Below are 8,515 nucleotides of genomic sequence, written 5' to 3' on the forward strand. Positions count from 1 at the left end.
GCATCCAAAGAAGAGAAAAGGCAAACCAGGGGGAAAGAGCTGCAGTCTAAAGTTTGATCTTTTAATTTGTTTTAGTGGTTCCTTCACAATCATGCTCCAGGGCAATTTAGAACCAATATTTCAGAGTTGATTTGTAAACACTGTCTTGCCAGAGGCAGCAGAGACTTGGCACTTCACATTTCCATTTTCTCAGAGAGAACTTAGTGGAAGGTACAAGATACACACTGTTGCATCAGACTGGTTAAATTCCAAGAGACTGTTGTTGAACAAGTTTCACGTTTTGAAGATTAGATGCTTTGAAAAAGTCATGGCACACCTCCAAACTCCTTTGTTACTCCTTTTGGATTCTCTCCTGCTGGGCTTGGCATATTCAAGGTTTCACATGAAAGCCAAATTCATATTGCTGTATGTTCAGGTCTTATAATTAATAAGTGGGTTCACATGATCCAACAGAGGAAATCTTGGAAATAAATAATGCTGGCTGGCATCACTCACTTGGAAACGTTGGCGGTCAAGAGTAAGTTTTCTCACCTTAAGACCCCATCTCACATTTCTAAAAACCTCCAGGAGGCAGTTCGTTCCACTGGTTCTGGGGGTTATGATAACCGATTTTCCTGAGGTAATAACTGTGAGTTCGACTCAAATGCAGCATCAGTGTCCTCACTGCTGGACTGTTCTCTCTGCAGTCCCTTCCAACTGTCTCCATTTGTTGCCTGCTTTCTAATGGCAGATGTGAGAATAAGCCTGATTCTCTCAATAAGCCCACTGCAGATCTCCAGTGGTGATTTTCCAGTACTGAGGTATTCTTGTATAAAGTTGCCAAGTAATAATTTTAATAAGGAAAGGTTGATTAACACCTGGATGATCCAGATCATGAGGGGCAGCTGCAATTAAGCTTAGCAAGATATCCCAAGGAGTTACAGAATTGGCAAGCTTAGGTTCCTTTAAGTAATAATGCATGGCCCGAGTATCATCTGCAGCGTGGACTGCATTATGGTAAGGCTTTTGACTGTGGTAATCTTGAATCATAACTAAAAATACGAAGTTTCATCATATCTAAATGGAAGTACTCAATCCATCAAGACTAAATAAATGAAAGGTTAAGCTTACTAGACTATTTCCATTTATTAGTCTATCAAATAGATATCAAAATTCCAGTTTCCAACTTTTTCCAGCATACACTTGGCTTGTCCATTATAATCATCATCTAAAATGTTAAGAGAATTTGAAACTAGTACCACGAAAAAAGCTTGAAGATCTAAGATATCGCTGGAAACTTTGTAGCCTTCTGATATTCCTTGCAGAGACAGACACTTCAATTTCAGATTGAGCCTTTGACAGTCGGGGTGGGGAGAGGGCTGGGTCTTCTTTCCATGACTCTGAGCAAGCTGTGTGACACAGCTAATCAACAGAATATGGAAATGTGATGCTATGTCAGGTCTAGGCCCAGATCTTCAGACACTCTCAGTCCCCACACTTCCTCTTTCTTGAAATGCTTGCTAGTGGAAAATGCGAAAATCAATATATGGGTGAGTACCTCTTCTTTCTGATTCAAATCCTGCTCAGCTCCTTACACTTACATCTCCTGGCATACGATTGTATAACACAGGCTTATCAGAACTGTCATAGGAAATAGCTCCACGCCTCTGAGAGAGCTGCCGGGGATTGGGGCAGCCGAAGAGCGTGGAGCTGTACCTGAACCTGATGGCTCCGCGGCGGCTGAGGACGTGCTGGGGGACCTGCCTGTCCAAGGGCAGTGCCAGCAGCTGGTAACATACTTCCATTGAATACACCCGCCCTGCCTCCGCGCGGCGCCCACCCTACCACGGCCGCCGGCCCCTGCACTGGGAGGGGGCCGCGGCTCTAGGGCTCCGGGCCGAGGCAGGGGCAGGGCGGGCGGACGAGCGCCAACCCCGGGCCGGGAAGCCGCGCTCACGCCTCCCCAACCCCAGCCCTCCTCTCGGGCCGCCGGTGGAAAGGCTCTGCGGCAGCCGCGGCGCCAGTTACCAAGACCAGCGCGCGCCTCGCTCCAGGCGAGCGGGACTGGGTGCAAGCGGGGCCAGCAAAGGCAAAGTCGGAAAGGGAACCCCGCCGCCCCGGAGCTCCTCGGCCGAGAGGAGCAGGTACGGGGACTGCAGAGTTCGAACGGAGCACGGATAGAGCAAAGCGGTGCAAGACGGCTGGAGCCAGCGGCCAGACCCTGGGTGCGCGGGACTCAGGAGCCGCGTCCAGCGCCGCCGCCGCCGTTACCACTAAAATGAGTTAATAGAGAAGGGACCCCTTCCCCTATTAGTCAACTCTATTAGGATAAGCTCTATAAATCAGCTTAACCCCTGGAGACTTTTGCCCTCACTCAAGCTTGTCATATAGCTAAAGAGAAATCAGTAAGTATTTAGACAATAGATATGTTTTTGGAGTAGTACACAATTTTGACATGCTAGGGAAACTCTAAGGGTTTCTCACTTCTAGTGGGACCCCCATTAAAAATAGACTCCGATTAGATAAACTCCTCTGTGCCATCATGTTATCATCATTGATGCTGTTATTGCTCAAAGCTCATACCTGCAGACTGAACCTGAATATCAAGGAAATGCTTAGCAGATATTTCATGCTAAATCAGCTAGCACTGAAACTGTTAGGATATGCAATCTGAATGAACTCCATAAGATTAATCCAAACCAACTACCTTACAATGACCTATTTAATAAACAATGTACTGCACCTGATTTGGAAAAACAAAATTGGTATCTAAAAGGATATAAATTCAATGTTAATCGCAAACTCACAGAGGGCCTAGATGGCTGCCCGTTCCTTCCATTGTCAAAAGCTCTGCACTCCACAACTCATCATGGAACAGAAAAATTGATCCAAATTGGGAAAAAATGCCTGTGGGATGACTGTTCCAAAATTGCTAGAATATTTTATAACCAATGTTGGCTTCTCAAATCCATAGTCCTGGAAAAACAAGTTAAGTGGTGTATTTCCACCACTTAATGGACCATTTGAACATTTATAGACGGACATCATTCAGTTGCCAGTTTCAATGGGGGTCTCAGTATGTTCTTGTAATAGTTTGCATGTTTTCTGGTTGGGTAGAGGCCTTCCTGTGTAGAAAAGCTGATGCTGTGACGGTAGCTAAGAAATTATTAGAAAATGTGTTTCCTTTAGGGGCATCCCTGGAAAGACCCCCAGCAATAGGGGGACTCATTTTATTAGGCAAGTTATAAAGCAGTTAAACAAGGTGCCTGGACACAATGGCACTACTGTTGTCCCTATTGCCCCCAGTCTTCTGAAAAGGTTGAAAGAACACACGGCATATTAAAACTGAAATTGGCAAAGTTAACAGAATCAGTTGGGTTGCTTTGGCCAAAGGTACCATGGGAAGCTATTCCTGATATTCTGATTTTATTAGGCAAGTTATAAAGCAGTTAAACAAGGTGCTGTGGACACAATGGCACTACTGTTGTCCCTATTGCCCTCAATCTGAATATCACTGCTACTTGCTTTGGCTTTCCTGCACTCAACTTTTCCTTTTTTTTTTTTTTGAGACAGTCTCACTCTGTTGCTTAGGTTGTAATGCAGTGGCCTCATTTTATGAAGCCTCTGCCTCCCAGGTTCAAACAATTCTCCTGCCTCAGCCACCCGAGTAGCTGGGATTAAAGGCATGTACCATCACACCCAGCTAATTTTTAGTAGAGACAGGGTTTCACTATGTTGGCCAAGCTGATCTCAAACTCCTGGCCTCAAGTGATTCGCCAGTCTTGCTCTCTCAAAGTGCTGGGATTACAGACGTGAGCCACCATGCCTGGCCTTAACTATTTCAATTAATAACCCAATCATTACCAAATATAGGAAACCAATCCAAGTATGACTGCAAAAAAGATATTGTGCTTTCAGGCAACATGCACTCAAGATATGGGAATTACCGATGTGAGTACAAGTAATTGCTTGTATAATGTCACCAGATTAAATGCAACAGGGTCTCTTTTGGCTAAATGTGTTATACACCTTACGACATGCTATAAGGTGGGCACAAAAAGGTAAATTTCTCAGTGGATTTTGTTCAGGAGCTATGCAGATTTATTAATGAACAAATCTAACTGACCCGGCTCAAATGCAACTAGGTGGCCCTGTTTTTCAACTCCCAAGGGCCTGTATTGGGTCTGTGGATAACCTGCATATTTCATTCGGCCTCCTCGTTGGCTCAGATCTTGCTGTTTGGTCTGGCTCACTTCTGCCTTTCAAATAGTTTCTCCTAAAAATTCTCTTAACAGCTCTTATGATTGTAGGCCAAAATAGTAACTGAAATTAGCACTAGCTTTGAAATAGACAAAGATAAGCTAGATTCCACTGAGGAAAAATTCCAGTGGGGTTCCTGGGGGCTCAGTCTTGGTGGTAGTGGGATACTAGTTGTATGGAATCTAAAGCTAATCCATATTGGGGGTCTTGGATTTTGCAGCCAATCAGACCTCCCAGTGTTTCAGACAGGTAGAAGCTACTCTCCAAAAGGTAGATGTGGACGGGTGCAGTGGCTCATGCCCATCATCCCAGCACTTTGGGAGGCCAAGGCAGGTGGATCACCTGAGGTCAGGAGTTCGAGACCAGCCTGGCCAACATGGTAAAAACGCGTCTCTACTAAATACAAAAAATTAGCCAGGCATGGTGGAACATGCCTGTAGTCCCAGCTACTTGGGAGGCTGAGGCAGGAGAATCACCTGAACCCGGGAGACAGAGGTAATGGTGAGCTGAGATTGCGCCACTGCACTCCAGCCTGGGTGACAGAGCGAGACCCTGTCTCAAGCAAAAAAAAAAAAAGGTAGATGTTACAGTTAACATCATGCAGCTTCATATCTTTTTATTCAAGCTGGGAACCTGTTCAGTGTTGAACAAAACAGAATGCTACACTTATCTCTCTCCTGATTGTGTTACTACAGAAAGCTTAATGTAAAGGTAGCTGATACTGCTCTTTCCTTAGGCACTGACACCAAATACAATAAAGAAGTCTATTAAGAGGAAAATATGGTGTGTTTACAGGAACAACTAACAGCTGGTTTGTAGACGTCCTAAATTGTAGATGGCAAGCTTGGGTTTCCCAAAGGTTTCTAGTCTTTATATGCCTTCTAGCAGGTGTCGAGGTTAGTATGGCTTGTGTTACCAGAGTAACAACGAAAATGGAAACGTCTTTAAATCAGGCCACGTATAGTGAGCTATGATCCTTCATTGCTATCACATTTCAAACCAGAACTGTGACCAATTAAACTTTAGTATTGTTGAACCGTTTTGTTGCCTGAACTTTGACTTGTTTAATTAGGTTTAGTTTATTTCTTGAGAACTTTTGTTAAGGAGTGCACCTTGGTATTTTGATATTATTCTCTTGATAGTCATAATAATAGTTCCTGTGGTGTGCTTCATTCTCTCAAGTCTTAAATGTTTTGTATGCAACCATACATTGAGAATTGAATGGTCTCACTTAGACTAGGTCAGCAAGAACATAAAGAATCATTCACCTAGTGTGAAGCTGTGACTTGTGAACTCCACAGTGACACCAATAAAGGCTTGTGAACTCATACTGAGATCATTTACGATAGTGAGAGAGTGGCATCAGTGCCTAAAGTTTTGGTCAATCTCTCTAAATTGAGAGTGACAAAAACAGGGGAATTGATAAATCAAACTCAAACCTGGCCTGAGAAAGCCTTCATACTTCCATACGTGAGTCCTTAAGGGTGAACCATAACGTAACTAGTAGGTAGGCAGACTGAAAACTTAACTTAGGAGGATGCTTCTTTAGCAATAGCTGGAGTCTCAGCCAATCCCATTGGCCATACTTCAGCCACTCACAGGCAGCCGACTGTTTGAATCACGCTCAGATAAGGCAAACACCAAGCTGTGACCAAGCTGGCTGTTTCTGTACCTCACTTCCCTTTTCTGTGGTCACTTTCCTTTTTCTGTCCACAAATCTGCTTTGACAACACAGCATCCCTGGTGCCTGTCTGCATCTGCTGTGATTCAGAGCACTGCCCAGGTTGCAAATTATTAATTCTTCTTGCTCAATTAAACTCTGTTTAAATTTATTTGTATAACATATTCCTTTTTTTTTTTAGACAGAGTTTCGCTTGTTACCCAGGCTGGAGTGCAATGGTGCGATCTCAGCTCACCGCAACCTCCGCCTCCTGGGTTCAGGCAATTCTCCTGCCTCAGCCTCCTGAGTAGCTGGGATTACAGGCACGCACCACCATGCCTGGTCAGCATGGTCTCGATCTCTTGACCTCATGATCCACCTGCTTCGGCCTCCCAAAGTGCTGGGATTACAGGTGTGAGCCACCGTGCCCGGCTAACATATTCCTTTTACCAGAACTTATAATTAAAATGGAAAGAGGGTGTAGAAATTTAGAAAACTTGCAGCATGGCCATGTGAGTAGAGAAGGAGGAATCCAAGCAGACTGCTGAACAACCACTTGCTAGAGACATTAGCATGTGTAAAAGGCAGCCAGGCGCTAATATTCAAGACGGTGGGAAAAGGCCTCAGAGGCACTTCAGAACACCCCTCCTATCACACGGCCACAGGCCTAGGAGGACTGAATGGTTTCAGAGACCAGGCCCAGGGCACCATTACCTTGTGCTACCTCAGGATGCTACTTCCCACATCCCAGCTTCTCCAGCTCCAGCCTTGGCTCCAACAGCCCCAGATACAGCTCAGACCACTGCTTTGGAGGGTGCAAGCCCTAAGCCTTGGCAGCTTCCATGTGGTATTTTTTTTTTTTTTTTTTGAGACAGAGTCTTGCCCTCTCAGGCTGGAATGCAATGGCACCATCTCAGCTCACTGTAACCTCCACCTCCAGGGTTCAAGCAATTCTCCTGCCTCAGCATCCCAGGTAGCTGGGATTGCAGGCATACACCACCATGCCCAACTAATTTTGTATTTTTAGTAGAGATGGGGTTTCACTATGTTGGTTAGGCTGGTCTTGAACTCCTAACTTCAGCTGATCCACCTACCTTATCCTCCCAAAGTGTTGGAATAATAGGTGTGAGCCACCATGCCCTGCCTTCCATATAATTTAAGGTCTGCAGGCTTGCAGAATGCAAGAGTGAAGGAGGCTTGGGAGCTTCCACCTAGATTTCAGGGGATATATCAAAAAGCCTGAGCGACCAGGCAGAAACCTGCCACAGTGGAAGAGCCCCCACAGAGAGCCTCTTCTAGGGCAGAGTCAAAGGAAAATGCAGGGTTGGAACCCCCACACAGAGTCCCCACTGGGGCATTGCCTAGTAGAGCTGTGGGAACGGGGCCAGTGTCCTCCAGACCACAGAAAGGTAGAGTCACCAGCAGCTTACAACCTCAGCATGGAGGAGCCACAGGCATTCAACTCCAACCTGTGAGAGAGCAGCCATGTGGGCTGCACCCAGCAAAGCCATTGAGACAGGGCTGCTTGAGGCCTTGAAAGCCCACTCCTCTCACCAGTATGGAGTTAAGGAAGATTATTTTGGAATTCTAAGATTTAATGTTTGCCCTGCTGGGTTTCAGACTTATGTGGGGCCTGTTGCCTCTTTTTTTTTTTTTGGCCAATTCCTCCCTTTTGGAATGGGAACGTCTACCCAATACCTGTAACACAAATGTATCTTGGAAGTATGTAACTTGTTTTTGATCCAATGGGCTCATAGGTGGAAGGAATTTGTCTTGAAGCTCAGATGAAACTATGGACCCTGGACTTTTGAGTTGATACTGGAACAAGTTGAGAGTTTGGAGAACTATTAGAAAGGGATGATTGCATTTTACAATGTGAGACAACATGAGATTTGGAGGTCAAGGGCAGACTGATACAGTTTAGATGTTTGGTCCCTCCAAATCATATGTTGAAATAGGACCCCCAGTGTTAAAGGTGGGGCCTACTGGGAGGTGTTTTGGTCATGGGGGTGGCTTCCTCATGAATGGTTTGGTGCTCTGTCAGTGGAAATGACTGAGTTCTGGTTCTGTTGGTTCACATGTAAGCTTGTTGTTTGAAAGCACCTAGCATCTCTCATGCTTGCTGTCTTGCCATGTGACACACCTGCTCCTCCTTCAGCTTCCACCGTGAGTAAAAGATTCCTGAGGCCCTCACCAGAAGCAGATGCCTGCACTATGCTTTTTGTACAGCCTGCAAAACCGTAAGCCAAATAAACCTCTTTTCCTTATAAACTACCCAGTCTCAGGAATTCTATCATAACCCCCTGGAAGAGCTATACTACTCCCAGGTCGAGCCCATGGTAAATCCCACACTCCCCGCCAAGGCCACCTTTTTCCCCTCTGCAGACAGCGTGGGGTTAGAGTGGATTGATTGTGTCTCTGGCCCCAATTCTTCTCCCATGGCTGCATTCCACCCTTTGCTATGTGACTTTGCAGCTCTTCTCACTACAGAGGCAGGTTCCTCTTGCCCCCTGATTTTGGGGGAGATGAGACACATGCAGGGGACCCATGCAGGGGTTTGAAAACACATTTGTTTGTTTCTGCTTTTGTTTTTGCTCCTCTGCAATTTCCTTGAAA

At 45.5% G+C, this 8,515-nt stretch overlaps 1 long non-coding RNA gene and 1 pseudogene across 16 annotated transcripts in view; one reads left to right on the forward strand and one right to left on the reverse strand.

The window, feature by feature from the left end:
- The window catches only part of LOC103787882 (uncharacterized), a 151,256-nt gene that overhangs the window by 72,320 nt on the left and 70,421 nt on the right, over nt 1–8,515 (forward strand). For 10 of the 16 annotated variants that reach the window (XR_013526441.1, XR_013526440.1, XR_013526442.1 and 7 more), the window contains one exon: nt 8,058–8,139. The exons of the other annotated variants lie outside the window; for them this stretch is intronic. This is a non-coding gene — a long non-coding RNA (uncharacterized LOC103787882). The remainder of the gene's footprint in view (nt 1–8,057; nt 8,140–8,515) is intronic. 16 annotated transcript variants of the gene reach the window in all.
- Nucleotides 406–1,453, reverse strand: LOC144579254 (high affinity 3',5'-cyclic-AMP phosphodiesterase 7A pseudogene; annotated as a pseudogene).

Source organism: Callithrix jacchus, chromosome 14 (genome assembly GCF_049354715.1).
Source record: "Callithrix jacchus isolate 240 chromosome 14, calJac240_pri, whole genome shotgun sequence".
In the NCBI taxonomy this organism is placed as follows: domain Eukaryota; kingdom Metazoa; phylum Chordata; class Mammalia; order Primates; family Cebidae; genus Callithrix; species Callithrix jacchus.